The sequence below is a fragment of the Platichthys flesus genome, chromosome 8, assembly GCF_949316205.1.
Source record: "Platichthys flesus chromosome 8, fPlaFle2.1, whole genome shotgun sequence".
Lineage (NCBI taxonomy): Eukaryota > Metazoa > Chordata > Actinopteri > Pleuronectiformes > Pleuronectidae > Platichthys > Platichthys flesus.
In genome coordinates, this window is record NC_084952.1 from 27,009,350 (window position 1) to 27,026,283 (window position 16,934).

The following is a 16,934-nucleotide window of genomic DNA, read 5'->3' on the forward strand; positions in this document are numbered from 1 at the left end:
TTAGAAGTTATTGTCATTTGTCTATTACAGACGAAAATGTGCTATCTGCAAATGAAACTGATTGCCCCCAACCACTTGCCAACACAAGCATGATTTAATACATGACATCAAGTTATCAAAAAAATCAACTTTTCGTCATACTGTCTCACCCTGGCTTCAAAGTCTGATCACACGCCGCAACAGACTTGAAATTGCCTGTGCTCGACCACTCTTCCCCCTTATTTAAAGCTGTCTGGTGCCGCACAACATATTTGATAACACAGGTTATAAAGTTATATATATATATATATATATATATATAGTCATACAATATATAAAAACTATAGTTTGTCGCCTTTATTAAATAATAGAATGACAATAAAGACAACTGTTGACATTTAACTGCTATTTTTACCTGTTACAAAATAGGAAAACACCAAACTCTGACCATGGCATGGAGTCAAAGTCTGATCACACGCCATCAAAACACGAGTGTCTGTATCTTGGACATATTTGGTCCAATCAACTCCAAACTAGACATGTAAGACAAGAGTCACGGCCTGATGATATCTACAAAGACACCATGACTTAAAATCCTAGCGCCACCTGCTGGCTACAGGATGTGAAGCGTTTATTGTTGCTGCAGAGCTTAAAACGCACGCAAGGCAGAGACATGCGCTTGGTCATCGATCGTTCTCTCTTCCCCGACCGCAACAGACTTGAAATTGCCTGTGCTCGGGCCCGTTAGTGCTACAACGTAGCCCTAGTTATTATTATTATTTTTCTCTGTTTAAACTCATTGGCTTTTTGAGGGCTTTAATGTGCTCAAAAAGTTGTAGGAGTTTGCAGCAAATTCGAAGGCGGTGTAAAATTACGTATTCTGGAGTATTTTGAAAAGGGCGCGGCAAAATGGCTCAAGAGCGCCACCTACGGAAAAGCCCCTCATTTAGCATTCACCGATCCTCAAAAAAAACAAAGATTATTGTGTATCATGACTAGATGCACAAAAAAGTCCATCAGTGCATTATGAATAACGCAACAGGAAGCCCACCAGTTTGACTTTAGTGGCCATTTTGGTCATATTCCATATTTTTTCTTTGATGTACTTGTCGTACAGCTTTCATCAGATCAACTTCAAATTTAGACGATCGTCATCACAACAAATTGGAGATCTAAAGTTTTTGAAGGATTACGTTTTAGCAAAACCGTCTGACCGTGGTGTGGCGTTAAAGTTTGATGAAACGCCATCAAAACACAAGCTTCCATATTTCAGACATATTTTGTCCAATTGAGTCCAAACTAGACACATACGACAAGAGTCGCCACCAGAAGACATCGGTGCAGAAATTGTGACTTACAATCACAGCGCCCCCTGGTGGCAACAGGAAATGTCTTGTTTTTGGTACGTGTTATGTTTTTATGTACTACTCAGACAGCTTTCATCAGATCAACTTAAAAATTAGATGAGACTCTACAAAACAAGATGAAGATCTAAAGTTATCAATATTTAAACTTTTCATCATACCGTGTGACCGTGGTGAGGTCTCAAAGTTCGACTAAACGCCAATATAAGCGAGCTTCTGTAACTTAGACATATTTTGTCCAATCGACTCCAAACTACACATATAAGACAAGAGTCGCGACCGGAAGACATCTACTTAGAAATCATGACTTAAAAGGAAAGCGCCCCCTGGTGGCATCAGGAAATGTCTTATTTTGGTCATCTTACTCTTTGATGTATTTCCCCCCAGCCACTTTGCTAAACCATGTCAAACTGTGTCAAATTGGTCTCAAGATATTGATAATGTAGGCATAACATTACTGTGACTTTTCATCATGCGGATTGTTAATGGCGTGGCATCAAAGTTCATCAGCTCACCATGACAAATGAAACCCATTTTAACAGAGTTACCATGAACGCATCATGAGACCGCTTTCGGTTTTTTACGTCTCACACTTGGATGTATTTCTCCTCATTCACTTTGCTAAACCATGTCAAACTGTGTCACATGGGTCTCAATATATTGATAATGTAGGCATAACATTGCTGTGAGTTTTCATCATGCGGATTATTCATAGCTTTGCAGCAGACTTCTTCAACTCGCCATGACAAACGAAGCTCCATTTAACACAGCTGCAAGTGAACGCCTCATGAGACTTTGAAAAAAGTTACAACGTCACAAGCTGCGGAGCTGTGGATCACGAAGAACCTTAGGACGGTTGGCGAGTCTGGATGAGAGGACGGCGGCGGAGTCACTGTGGACGTTGTTCGCTCAGCAGGTTAGAGTGTGGGACGCTCTCAAAGCTTTTTTCCCCTCTCCCCTCGTGTCTTTTCCTGTGTGAACTCTGCCGCTCTCAACAGCAGCACTAGCTATGAGCTAGCTCCTGCTAGCTCCAACGAAGCATCTCTCAACTGCTACGTAAGTTAAACGGACACTTCATCAGATCAACTTCAAATTTAGACGATCGTCATCACAACAAATTGGAGATCTAAAGTTATTGAAGGATTACGTTTTAGCAAAACCGTCTGACCGTGGTGTGGCGTTAAAGTTTGATGAAACGCCATCAAAACACAAGCTTCCATATTTCAGACATATTTTGTCCAATTGAGTCCAAACTAGACACATACGACAAGAGTCGCCACCAGAAGACATCGGTGCAGAAATTGTGACTTACAATCACAGCGCCCCCTGGTGGCAACAGGAAATGTCTTGTTTTTGGTACGTGTTATGTTTTTATGTACTACTCAGACAGCTTTCATCAGATCAACTAAAAAATTAGATGAGACTCTACAAAACAAGATGAAGATGTAAAGTTATCAGAATTTAAACTTTTCATCAATCCGTGTGACCGTAGTGAGGCTTCCAGTTTGAAGAATGAAAACACCTATAACTGGCAGATGTGCTGCAATATTTAGTCACTAGATGGTAGTGTCAGACAATGGTTTGTGTTATCTATGCATTAACAGATTGTGTTTACAGGGTGGCCAACTTCAGCGGAGAATTAAACCTTTTACAGCATTGCTCAAACTTTGGTTTTAGTCTCAATCGCTAAGTTCTTCCTTCATGACAACTCTGAGGGGGGTGTATTTTTTTTTAACTCCCTGGTTTAAGCGATATAGATGTTTGAAATTCACGTGACGTCACAGGGACGAGCGGTACTTCCTGGTGCCTGCGGTTTCAGCTCAATAGAGTGAGCAGCACACGCCTCATCAGACTGTGCGCGGCTTCCACTCCCATATCGTATGAGAAACACGGTTTGAAGTTCAGCTTGTTCTCCTGAGGGACACGTTAAAGACGTCTGCGCTGCTGTTTCTGTGGTAAGTCACGTAGAGTATTTTATTTCCATGTGTTCGCAGTGATTCGCAGGGTGCCTTTCAATCAGGCTTGCTAGCTTAGCAACGCTAATTCGTAAACTATATAACAGCTGCGATCGTGTTAGATGCAAATGGCAGCTGTCACTGACACACCACCATGAACGCAGGTCAACAAAGCAGAGACAAGCGTTAGTTTATAAGGATGAATCTGAGACAGGAGACTGTATGTCGGTTTGTTAGTTAGCTTAGCCCGGAGGCTAAATAGTTTCCGGGCTGAAACCTGAATCTGCCACCTACACTCTTTAAATCGTTAATCTCAGACAGACTTCACTGAATTCTTTTGTGAAATATGAGTAAATCATAGCCTTGTAACTTTACTAGAACAGACAGTGTCATACAGAATTGTAGGCTAATATGCACTACCTATTTCCTAAGCTGAATTGATTTAACTTTGAAGTAATATTTTATTTTTACCATGTAAAAGTCTGTTAAGCAGTTGACCTGGCACATGTATGACTTTACATATCTGTGTATTTGTGGTCAATGTTCCTCTAGGGTGTTCAGCCTGAGACACAACTTGAATCCAACCAGTTTGAACATTGACTCCAGGTACAGACCTGTTTCATTACTTACAAACAATCAAAGTATTGCACATAATACATAATGTATTTAATTATAATGCAATACTTTTAATGTGAAATAACTCCATACTGTACATTTATTGTCATGCTGGTGCACGTTTTAATCCTAAAGCATATTCAAATACATAGTTGAATATCCACAGAAAATGAGAATACACACTTGTTCAAAAGTAACACTTCCTGTACAATAATGATATATTTTGTGTTTCCTATCATTTTTATTAGGGACAGACGAGCCTGAAGGACACAGCTGTGACGACCATGTTGTGTCTCTTATGGCAAAGCAGAAATATTAAACACAGGGTTCTTTTCGAAAGTGTATAAAATCAGAAAGCAAAAAATACACATTGTTCTAATAAATGTTTATTTTTTTAACCAACCATAATGAAGATAGACATTAACTCTTATACATGACACTTTGCAATGACCACCACCACTAAACAGCTGCAGGTCATATTTAGTTAAGGGAGGAATTTAGAAGTGTTGTGTAGATGACGATTCAGTCGTCCACGTGTTGACCAGCATGACGCTGCAGATCTCCACCATGTTGCTGCTGAGGACATCAGGTGCTGCAGTTCTTCATCTATGAAGACAAAAACAGCACTGTTAAAGAATGTTTTGTGTTGTGTATGAAGCACAACAGATTTCAGATAGAGCCCTTGTACTGTGGTCTTGGTTTGTATCGTCATGGTTAAATGTACATGTTTGAAGTCACTTTATTATAAAAGTAGGGAAAGAAATACAACATTGTACAAATAGAGAAAATGTATTTTTACCTCATCTGTAATATTCAAGGTGATAATTTCCCACAGAGCTATTGATAACAGTCCACATCAAGTCTCTCCACTTCCCTCAGTATGAAAACATAATTATACAATTAATTGAAGAACTGTGTTTACACTGGTTGTCACATTAGTTATTTGTGGGATATTAAAATATTATCCCAATATATGTACAAAAATCAAACTAACCATGTCATTTGTCTAAATGGTTGCATTTAATGGACAAGTACTTCAACATTACATATGTAGTCTGCGATTGATATGAATTAGTTCAGTGGTGTTTCTACATTTGGAACACCACATGTAGATGGCGCTGTTGTGAAGAAAGTCCAATACATCTGTCCTTTGTGGAAAACTATATTTATTGGATTTTATATGCAATATAGCCTGAATGTGTATGTGAATAAACTTGACTTACAAGCTTTACAGTCTTGTTTTGGAGTCTAATATTTTGTGTGGTTTCAATCAGTGTTCTTGCTCTGGGAAATGAGCATCTCTCTTGTCGTCCGTCTCTGCTCTGTCCCTCTCTATTCTGGGTGCAACTGCACAAACTCAAGCGTTTTGTCATGTAACCACAACTAGGCATGAATCACATTGTCCAAAGTGAACTTTGGCTTAGGGGGCAGAGCTGAGACACCTTCAAATTGCCGCATGAAATCTGCCTAGCAACTACAGTGCCATGATGGAAATGGGACTCCATCTGCGAGCCTATTGACTGCTGGGTTTCATCTGTGTCAACAGGCTAACACCAGTGAACAGTCAGCTGGTGTTGTCATCATAATGTCCACTTCATTAAGATGGCACTGAGTCCTGACATCAGAAGTTGTCAGATCCATTGACAACATCAGGAGCCACTATCAGGATGTATGCCATACACAAATATGAGAGCAAGGACAACGCTGTATTGTTTTAATGCATAAAACATTTCATTTGAAGAGATTACATATATGACATTATAGGGACTTTGTATTTGCAATAATAAAAATCAGATGACACATGTCTTCGGATGTTGTAGTGAATGGACAAACGATTAATATGTCTATGTAATATCATGGTGCTTGTTTATTGAAAAGACATTTATGTCTATAGAAATCAATTACATTTACTTGAATAACAGTGTGATTGAAATGCTATGACCGGTACACTGGGGTCATCATCATCAAGTCCTCTACAGTAAAATGCCATTGCGTTACCACAACATTGTAAGATCCACTGTCGGCATCTGAGAACACCGTCTTGACAAGACAAAGAATATATGGTTAAAAAACACTTCAATATAGTTATTGATCGTACAGAGTTATTTTGCAATGCATAGAATTACAACATTGTACAGTGTTGTGTAGTAAATTAACTATTATGCCAGTTGAGTGACCGTGGTGAGGCTTATAAGTTTGATAAACAAAATGAAAACACCGTGTCTGTATTTCATTGTGTTACATTCTCAAAACTGTCTCGTTACTTGAGCAGCACAGGTTGGCGCAACGCGAGCCTGTATGCACGGCGCACCTCTCTCTCTTGCTCACTCGCGTGCCAGCTGCCTCGGGAGATGTGCAGGTCCAACGGCGGGGGGGGGGGGGGGGGGGGGGGGGGCGCGAGACCTCCCTCACGCGAGAACCCAGCGTCCACAGGTTGGTCGTGCTGCCTTGGTCGACTGGGGTCAAGCAGGCTGTACCGGTCATGATCCCTCCGCAGGTTCACCATCAGGAACCCTGTTACGAGATTGACTTCCTCTAGATTCCAGTTTGATCGTCTTCTCGACGCTCCGACTCTGGCAGGGCCGATCCGAGGACCTCACTAAACCATCCAATGAGGAATAGCGATGTGTGTACAAAGAGGAGGGACTTAATCAACACCAGCACATTCCCCATCCATTTATTCCCTTTATAATGATTCAGGTTCTCCTGCAGGAGCTCGGTTCAGTTCAGCTTTTATTATTCGGTCTGAAATTTGGCAGCAAAACGAGACTGTCCAGTGAGTTTTTCTTATTTGTACTAGCAAAGTGCAGCTGTTAACAAAAGAGAAACTATCTTAATTTGTGTGCCTAGAACTTGTTTCCGGTTACTGAGTTATTAGAAGGGACATTTATGTCTATAGAAATCAATTACATTTACTTGAATAACAGTGTGATTGAAATGCTATGACCGGTACACTGGGGTCATCATCATCAAGTCCTCTACAGTAAAATGCCATTGCGTTACCACAACATTGTAAGATCCACTGTCGGCATCTGAGAACACCGTCTTGACAAGACAAAGAATATATGGTTAAAAAACACTTCAATATAGTTATTGATCGTACAGAGTTATTTTGCAATGCATAGAATTACAACATTGTACAGAGTTGTGTAGTAAATTAACTATTATGCCAGTTGAGTGACTGTGGTGAGGCTTATAAGTTTGATAAACAAAATGAAAACACCATGTCTGTATTTCATTGTGTTACATTCTCAAAACTGTCTCGTTACTTGAGCAGCACAGGTTGGCGCAACGCGAGCCTGTATGCACGGCGCACCTCTCTCTCTTGCTCACTCGCGTGCCAGCTGCCTCGGGAGATGTGCAGGTCCAACGGCGTGGGGGGGGGGGGGGGGCGCGCGAGACCCCCCTCACGCGAGAACCCAGCGTCCACAGGTTGGTCGTGCTGCCTTGGTCGACTGGGGTCAAGCAGGCTGTACCGGTCATGATCCCTCCGCAGGTTCACCATCAGGAACCCTGTTACGAGATTGACTTCCTCTAGATTCCAGTTTGATCGTCTTCTCGACGCTCCGACTCTGGCAGGGCCGATCCGAGGACCTCACTAAACCATCCAATGAGGAATAGCGATGTGTGTACAAAGAGGAGGGACTTAATCAACACCAGCACATTCCCCATCCATTTATTCCCTTTATAATGATTCAGGTTCTCCTGCAGGAGCTCGGTTCAGTTCAGCTTTTATTATTCGGTCTGAAATTTGGCAGCAAAACGAGACTGTCCAGTGAGTTTTTCTTATTTGTACTAGCAAAGTGCAGCTGTTAACAAAAGAGAAACTATCTTAATTTGTGTGCCTAGAACTTGTTTCCGGTTACTGAGTTATCAGAAGGGGCATTGTGTATCACTCCTGCTACTTATGAAAGATCCAGGTTTTGTGATATTTACAGAATGTTTTAGTTGTTATACTGTGGTTTATTAATGTTCTTAGGCAGACACAAGAGGCACTTGTTTATTCTGTTGTGTTGATTATTTGTTGTCTCTAGAAGTTCAGATGCACTGGTCCATTACTATTTGAACCTCGGTATCTAGGGTTCAAAATTTGTAAAATTATAGATTATATGCATATTGTTATAATTTTTCAGTCAGTTGAAATAAATCTTGAGGAGAAACATTTTTGGTAGTTTTCTGTCTGTATAGACTATAAAAAGTACTTTAGATTTGTAATTTTGGTACTTGTACTTTTGATACTTAAGTAAATTTCAACACCAGATACTTTTAATACTTAAGTACATTTAATATGAGCTAATTTAAGACTTTTACTCAAGTCATTTTCTGACGGGTGACTTTTACTTTTACCAAAGTCACTTTCAAGTAAGATATCTGTACTTTTACTCAAGTATGGCTTTCAAGAACTTTATACACTGGTTTTAAGGTTACTAACCTCTAGTTCATAGAGTCACCTGCTGACTACAGGAAGTGAAGCGATATTGCCGCAATTCACAATCACAGGCAACGTGGAGACGAGCGCTTGGTCATCGAACGTTCTCTCTTCCCCGACCGCAACAGACTTGGAATTGCCTGTGCTCGGGCCCGTTAGTGCTACAACGTAGCCCTAGTTATTATTATTATTATTAGGGCCCGAGCACCGAAATCGGTGGGAGGCCCTATTGAAATTGAAATGATTATTATTATTATTTTTCTCTGTTTAAACTCATTGGCTTTTTGAGGGCTTTAATGTGCTCAAAAAGTTGTAGGAGTTTGCAGCAAATTCGAAGGCGGCGTAAAATTACGTATTCTGGAGTATTTTGAAAAGGGCGTGGCAAAATGGCTCAAGAGCCCCTCATTTAGCATTCACCGATCCTCAAAACAAACAAAGATTATTGTGTATCATGACTAGATGCACAAAAAAGTCCATCAGTGCATTATGAATAACGCAACAGGAAGCCCGCCAGTTTGACTTTAGTGGCCATTTTGGTCATATTCCATATTTTTTCTTTGATGTACTTGTCGTACAGCTTTCATCAGATCAACTTCAAATTTAGACGATCGTCATCACAACAAATTGGAGATCTAAAGTTATTGAAGGATTACGTTTTAGCAAAACCGTCTGACCGTGGTGTGGCGTTAAAGTTTGATGAAACGCCATCAAAACACAAGCTTCCATATTTCAGACATATTTTGTCCAATTGAGTCCAAACTAGACACATACGACAAGAGTCGCGACCAGAAGACATCGGTGCAGAAATTGTGACTTACAATCACAGCGCCCCCTGATGGCAACAGGAAATGTCTTGTTTTTAAGACGTGTTATGTTTTTATGTACTACTCGGACAGCTTTCATCAGATCAACTTAAAAATTTGATGAGACTCTACAAAACAAGATGAAGATCAATTAGTAATCAATCAGTTATCAATATTTAAACTTTTCATCATACCGTGTGACCGTGGTGAGGTCTCAAAGTTCGACTAAACGCCAATATAAGCGAGCTTCTGTAACTTAGACATATTTTGTCCAATCGACTCCAAACTACACATATAAGACAAGAGTCGCGACCGGAAGACATCTACCTAGAAATCATGACTTAAAAGGAAAGCGCCCCCTGGTGGCATCAGGAAATGTCTTGTTTTTGTACATCGTGCGCTTTGATTTATTTGTCGGAGAGCTTTCATCACATCAATTTAAAATTTAGACGGGTGGCATCACAACAAGATGGAGATCTAAAGTTATCAAAGAAACAACTTTTCGACACACCGTCTGACTGTGGCGGGGCGTCAAATCAGCTCACCATGACACACGAAAACGCTTAAAGGGGACATATTCGCTTTAAAGGGGACATATTATTTCCATTTCACCACAGTTGATATGGTTCCTTGGGGTCTTAATGAAATGTCTGTAAAATATTTTGGTAAAAATACCCCAAGGATAATTTAAAACAGCACCTTTTTACTCTGTCTAAAACAGACCTCCTCAGATCAACCTGTTTTGAAGGCCCCGCCCCCCTCTCACCCCGCCCCCATCTTACCCCACCCCCTTTCACCCCTCTCATCCCTCCCCCTTCTCGACCCTCCCCCCTCTCATGGAGGTGTAGGACATGTGCTTGAATGTGTTCTCACTACAGAATGCATTCAACATCTATAGGGCAGATTATGGGCCTTGTGAAAATGTACGTATTCTGGGGTATTTGGAAATGGGTGTGGCAAAATGGCTCAACAGCGCCACCAACGGTGCTTTCCCTCATTTACGGAGAAACACCTCATTTAGCATTCACTGATCCGCACGAAATTGAAGACAGTTGTGTATCATCACCAGATGCACAAATAACGCGCCGGAGCAATGTGAAAAACGCAACAGGAAGCACGCCATTTTCGATTTCGTGGCCATTTTGGTCATATTCCATAATCTTTTACTTTGATATACTTCTCGTACAGCTTTCATCACATCAACTGAAAATTTAGAAGAGTGTCATCACAACAAGATGGAGATCTAAAGTTATCAAAGAAACAACTTTTCGTCACACTGTCTGACTGTGGCGAGGCGTCACATCAGCTCGCCATGACACACGAAAACGCTTTAACTTCCGTGTTCATGGGTCCATCTCCCTCAAACTACATGTGTGTATCATCAGCCCCCCTCCCTTGAAGATATTCAGATGGTTTTAAAGAATGGGCGTGGCAAAATGGCTCAACAGAGCCACCAACGGAGCTTCCCCTCATTTATGGAGAAACAACTCCTTTAGAATTCACTGATCCTCACGAAATTGAAGACAGTTGTGTATCATCACCAGATGCACAAAAAACCCGCTCGGAGCAATTTGAAAAACGCAACAGGAACCCCGCCATTTTCGATTTGGACCATATTCCATGTTTTTTATTTTCAAGTACTTCTTGGAGAGCTTTCATCAGATCAACTGAAAATTTAGACGAGTGTCATCACAACAAGATGGAGATCTAAAGTTATTGAAAGATCCATTTTTCACCACACCGTGTGACCGTGGCGAGGCGTCAAAATGTGACTAAACGCCATCAAAACACAAGCTTCTGTATCTTGGACATATTTGGTCCAATCGAGTTCAAACTACACATGTAAGACAAGAAGCGCGACCTGATGACATCAACAAAGACACCATGACTTAAAATCATAGCGCCACCTGCTGGCTACAGGAAGTGAAGCGTTTATCTTGCAGCAGTGCGCAAATGCATGCAACGCTGAGACGAGCGCTTGGTCATCGAACGTTCTCTCTTCCCCGACCGCAACAGACTTGAAATTGCCTGTGCTACAACGTAGCCCTAGTTATTATTAGTTCCCTTGTGGGGGCTTTTTCAGGGTCTAGACATGCTCAAAAAGTTGTGAAACTTTGCAGGAAATTCAAGGTCTTCGGATATTTTAGTATTCTGGAGAAATTTGAATTGGGCGTGGCAAAATGGCTCAACAGCGCCCCCTGGAACCAGCCCCTAGGTTTCCCCTTCTTTCGATCTTCACCAAAATCGGGACATAGGTGTATCGTGACCAGTCATGAAAAAAAGGGCCCCCTGGTGGCTACAGGAAGTGACATGTTTTATATTTTTGATGAACTGCTCCTGGCTGCTTTACAATATACAGCTCAAATTACCTCAGTCAAGTCAATGGATCAAGGTCAGAATTGTGACATTTCCTCAAACCATGTAAACATTGATGTTTGGCGAAGGATCATCCTTCGCCAGACGAGGCGATGTTTTCATAAGTCCACTGTGCATTGTCCTATTACTACCACATTTCTGTCACATGAAAATAGTACAAGCCTGAACAGCTCTGTGTGTCAATATTTCCTCAGTGTAATAGCGCCACCTACTGATTCGCCAGGAAACAGGAAGTACTTTGTTAATCCACTCTGCATTATCCAACCGGCTCCAAACTACTGACCTATAATCACAATACTGATCTGAACAGCTCCACATATAAATATTAGTTCAGGGTCATAGCGCCACCTACTAATCAGTGTGAAAATTACTTTGTGGTAAAATTGTCCAATTGACACAAAATTGCTCACGCTATATCAGAGCGGCTACTTGAACAGATCTTTATGTCTGTGTGTAATAATAGTGATGGCCCCACCTACTGGCAAACCTACTGCCGCAGAGCGCAAAATGGATGCAACGCAGAGACATGCGTTTAGTCATCGATCGCTCTCTCCACCGACCGCAACAGGCTTCAACGTGCGGGTGCTCGGGCCCGCCAGTGCTACAACGTTTTTTTATTGGAGTCATATCACAAACATGGTGCACATACACCTAAGAAATCAATACCTCCCCCATTTCAATGACAAAAGATAATTGGTCTACCTCCTATCAACAATTCTTTATTATTGAAAATAGAAGAAAGAAGATGCCATTTGCAGAAATAATTACTATACTTTTCTACTGAGTGCCATATCTGAAACAACTGGGACACAATCGGACCAAGCTGGTTAGTTTCTTTCCAGGGTAATTACAATAGGGTTATTTCTGCTCCGTTCGAGGTATGAGATCAAAAGCTATTATCGGCTAAAGTACAGATCCCTGGAAAAAGAGTAATGGATTTACAGGAAATTGACATGTTCAAAAGAGTTTAAGACACATTAAAGTAAGAAACAATATAAAAGCAGCACAGACCTTTCTAAAATTGTTTTTCTATTTCAGACCATCCATCAATGGTTCCACTTTTATAATTTATTATTACAATATATAAATACATTCCAACTGTTATAGCTTCATTTGAATCAAACAAAGATCCTTTGATTTCCAACATAATACCTGACAGTGTTGAAGCTTTTAAGGGCAAAATAAATACTTAAGTCTCTCCTGTCGTCATTAGACGAAAAAATACCCAATAATAACAGTGGTAAATTGTCTCTGCCTATTTACAGTTTCTCTTTGGCGTTACACTTGACAGATCGAGTTTCATATCCACCATAAACTTTTTTTTTCTGTTTTACAGATGAGACCGCCAGGTATCGAAGTTTCTTTTTATATAATTTGTTTCACAGTAGTGATAATTAACCGTATAATTAACGACTTTGCCTCAGTCACATGAATGCGCTTGTAATTGTAGAGACAAACCCAGAGTTAGCTGGGACAGTCGATAACCAGCTTGTAGTAAAGATTATCAGGAAAGATGGTGTTGCCTTTCGTGAAACCAGACAATCTTAATATATCCCGGGTACGTTGAACGTGAAGTACTCGCTGCTGGAGCACCCGGACACTCCGCCACAGTTTCGCAGATTTGCATGACCTCTCCCCTTTCGGTTCTGGTGTGAATTGGTGGCATCATGGCGGTCTAAAGTGTATTTTACAGTGCTTGGACTGCACCGCATGTCCTTGGCTATGCGGCGGTAACTCCAGCCAGCATAAAAAAGGACCTTTCGAGCCCGTTGCTCACTCGTTATCATGTTTTTTTGTAAGGAAAATGACCTAAATCTTCTTATGATGGCTCTATTCTATGGTTTATAGGGCATAATTGATGACTTTATAGATATTTCATTCATTTAATGGGTATTTTAATGGCCAATTCAACAAAAACAACTGAAACCTCTTAAATATGCCTTGTTCTAATAATTTTGGCCACCATTGTATATATTTAATGTTGTGCAATAGTAGGTAGACTTGACGTTGGCTAATTATTAATAATCATGAAATATGATTATTAAAATAATAAAATATTATTTATTAAAAATAATTAAAAATGATAAGGCCATAACTTATCGTAGAGGGGCACCACCCTGGTAACAGGGACCAACGAGTCAATCTATAAATATCAGTCTCATAATGATAAATGTCAAATCAATAATCTCAATATTTATTATTAATAATTATTTAATTAACAGTGAAGGCTTCTAAGTTCGAGCACAGGCAATCATAATCCAGCTGCAATCACATACATATGCTCAAATAATCACAGACTAGAGATACTTTAATTACAAAAGCATTTATTAAAAGGGGAAATAAAGTTATAATGTTATTCAATGATTCATCATTTTAACAAGCTCCGATATTTCAAAGATAAACACAGCAGCAGCACTTATCACAATTCAGAAAATACATGTAAAACCGGCGGTCTACCTATGAATGTCTTTCTCGGTGTGTGTGTGTGTCTGTGTCAAAGGGTCTCTCTGTGTGTGTGTGTCTATGTGTGTGCATGTGAAATAAAGTTAGTGTTATTTAATGATTCATCATTTAAACAAACTCCCATATTTCAAAGATAACAACAGCAGCCGCTTATCACAATTTAGAAAACACATGTATTCATCTATGTGTATCTGTGTGTGTGTATCTGTCTGTGTCTATCAATGTTTCTCTGTGTCTGTGTGGGTGTGTGTGTGTGTGTGTGAGAGAGCGAGAGAGAGAGAAAAAGAAGGGGGCGTGGCGATGACGCAGTCACGTGGTGACGTCACATCTAAGATAGCGGCCGATCATGATTCGTGGAATCAAGGCCTAAAAACTCTCAAAATAGCGGATTGACTACAAAACAAGATGGCGGAGCCGTTATGAATTTAGAGCCAGATTGGGAGGAGAGGGAGAGAGGAGGCGTGGCAATAATAGACTCAAAATGGTGGTTTAACTTGCGTTATTCAAAATGGAGTTTATGTTAATGACACCATCAAAGAGAATTCTTTGTCTCTGCTTTGGCGTTCGGCCGCATGGCTTCCAGATTTGTCCAGCCTCTCTGAATATAGATTTAACTATGTTACATGAACTGTATTCTAAATACAGATCGGATGTGTGTATAGGTCGGTTTGGAAGGAGAGAGAGAGAGAGCATACAAGGAGAGAGCAAAGCTCTTAAAAGCACCGTCAGAGACAAGTTACATTTACTTTACCACTCAGCACCCAAGCGGCGTTGTGTGCTGAGGTTTGACCGGTAAAGTGTCTTTAAAGTTGTTCAAACGGTCACAATGAGCTGGAGACGCTGCTCACGGCGCTTAAAAACTGTGGCACAAGGCCGAAACCGGAAGTGGCGAATCGCCGTTAAACACTGGAGACTCAGCGGTCTCATACAAAACAAATACACTCAAGTATTAAAACAATACGCTACGTATTAGACTAACATCTGCCAAGACAATAAAGCCTCTTACTGTACCACCCTCGCGGTGTGCGTGCGCGTCGGGCCAGTGAATCACGTGGTCTCTCAAGCGGTGCTCGGCCGCTGGACCGGACAAGCAGCGGATTTTCTCGTGCTGCCACGACGGGATGAACGTCGTCCTTCTTCTTCAGGGATGTGGAGCTTGTGCTCCTCAGCGGAATGAATCTCGCGCTTCTGCAGGGGACGGCTGTGGAAGCCGTTTGTAGATCGTTGGGAAAAGAAAGTAAAGTCCGTGGGGAAAGTGAAACAGTCTGAGATTGTTCCGCGTGCAATTTCCTGTTTGGTCTTTTCAAGTTAAAACAGCAAAAGTCCTTTTGAAAATAAAAACGTCGACTGAGATAAAAGAAAAATAATGAAATGAATTCAAATAAACGTCTTATCGCCTCCATTAGCTTGCTGAGTCGTGTAGTTCGGCCTCTGGAGGTCGAATACAACTTGAGCAGTGGAGTGAAAGGGAAGAGTTAAGAGTTAGTTGCCTCCTTAAGCATCGGGAACCTCTGGTCAGACCTGTAAGGGCCTGGTGGGGACATCTGTGCTGGGGTGAAAAAGAGAGTGAAAACCTGAAAGTTCTGGGACCTCAGCACTCTTATACCACCTGAGGACTTCCTGCTTCCCCCGGAAGTGGTCATAGGGTTCAGTTGGCACTCAGCCAATGAGAATGTCAGGATTCCGACCTTAGTGGGCTGGGAGTCGACCTCAGTGGGCGTTTCAGGATCCCAGTGGGGGTCCCTGACGGACATCCGAGATTCTCCCCCACTGAGGCGAGGCTCCAGGCTGTCTGAGGAAAGTGTGAATTAAGACTGAAAACTGGCCAAACTGGTTTCAGCTTGGTCTAGCAGGCCCCAAGTATTTACAACCCACTGTTTGATGTTCCTCACTGAGGAGTCTCACCCAACATTAATGAATAAACACTTTGTACTGTTATAAAAATGTGAACTGTTGAATATTCATAATATGTGGAGCCCCCGACATGTTTCAATTTTTTCTAAGATTTCAGTCAACTTATATTCATGTTTTATGTATTGATTAAATTTTTTTAATTCTTTTTTAAATGATCACAGAAATTAAATTTTCAATTTTCTTTATTTTTAATTAAATATGTAAATATAACTGCCTTATAGTTCCCAAATTACTTTTTGAGTGCTCCATATACTCTACTATATTCTTGTAGGAATTGTTGTGCTGTTTCCATAAAGATGCAAGACTTTATTTCGCAGTGAAAAATGCCCCAGAAACGGCTCATTGTCAGATATGATTTAAACATTGTAAATTAATGTTTTAATGTTGAAACGTCTGGTCATTTCTGTTTTAGGGACTTGTGTTACCTTAAATCACCATTTAAGCAGCAGGGTGATTTTGTTTAAAGGATTCATATTTTCCCAGGGCTTAGTTCGAATATTTACATTTGTTTATTTTATTTTAAAAAAATCGTGTCCTTTTTACATGTGGTTTTAGACATTGTTCAAATCTGAAGAATTAAAACGGCTGTTTTGTGTTTTAGTTTTTACAAACCATGACACTGTCTCACTTCTTTCTTGAGATTGGGGAGCCTAGTACATGTTTTGTTCAGGTATGCCCTATACATAAGCCATAATACAGGCCATACCAATCATTGTTGACTTGAAATTTAAAGCCAGACCCAGCACAGAGCCATCTGTTTCTAAGGCTAGACTGATATGGAAGGCTGTGCTTTGATTCCAGATCACAATAATAGCAGCTGACATCAGTAAGTTCTTCATGACTCCACTGTCATGAAGACTCCCTAACCCTTATTTTTTATATTTACTTTACAAACCCTTTTGCATTTAAACTTAACACAGTAGTTTATCATTAGCCCCCTAATTGTTAAGATTAGCATGTTTAAAACCCTGAGTGATCCTGCCCCCCCCCCCAATACATTTGTTGAAATCCTTTAAAAGGCATTTTACCGTCCATG

At 40.7% G+C, this 16,934-nt stretch overlaps 2 long non-coding RNA genes across 2 annotated transcripts; one reads left to right on the top strand and one right to left on the bottom strand.

The window, feature by feature from the left end:
* The first annotated feature begins 3,062 nt into the window (after nt 1-3,062).
* Nucleotides 3,063-4,301, top strand: LOC133958568 (uncharacterized). Its single transcript, XR_009921696.1, has 3 exons — nt 3,063-3,298; nt 3,851-3,904; nt 4,162-4,301. It is a non-coding gene; the product is annotated as an uncharacterized LOC133958568 (long non-coding RNA).
* Nucleotides 4,282-15,895, bottom strand: LOC133958570 (uncharacterized). Its single transcript, XR_009921698.1, has 2 exons — nt 14,991-15,895; nt 4,282-4,519 (listed from the first exon to the last, which is right to left on the bottom strand). It is a non-coding gene; the product is annotated as an uncharacterized LOC133958570 (long non-coding RNA).
* Nucleotides 15,896-16,934: the final 1,039 nt, after the last annotated feature.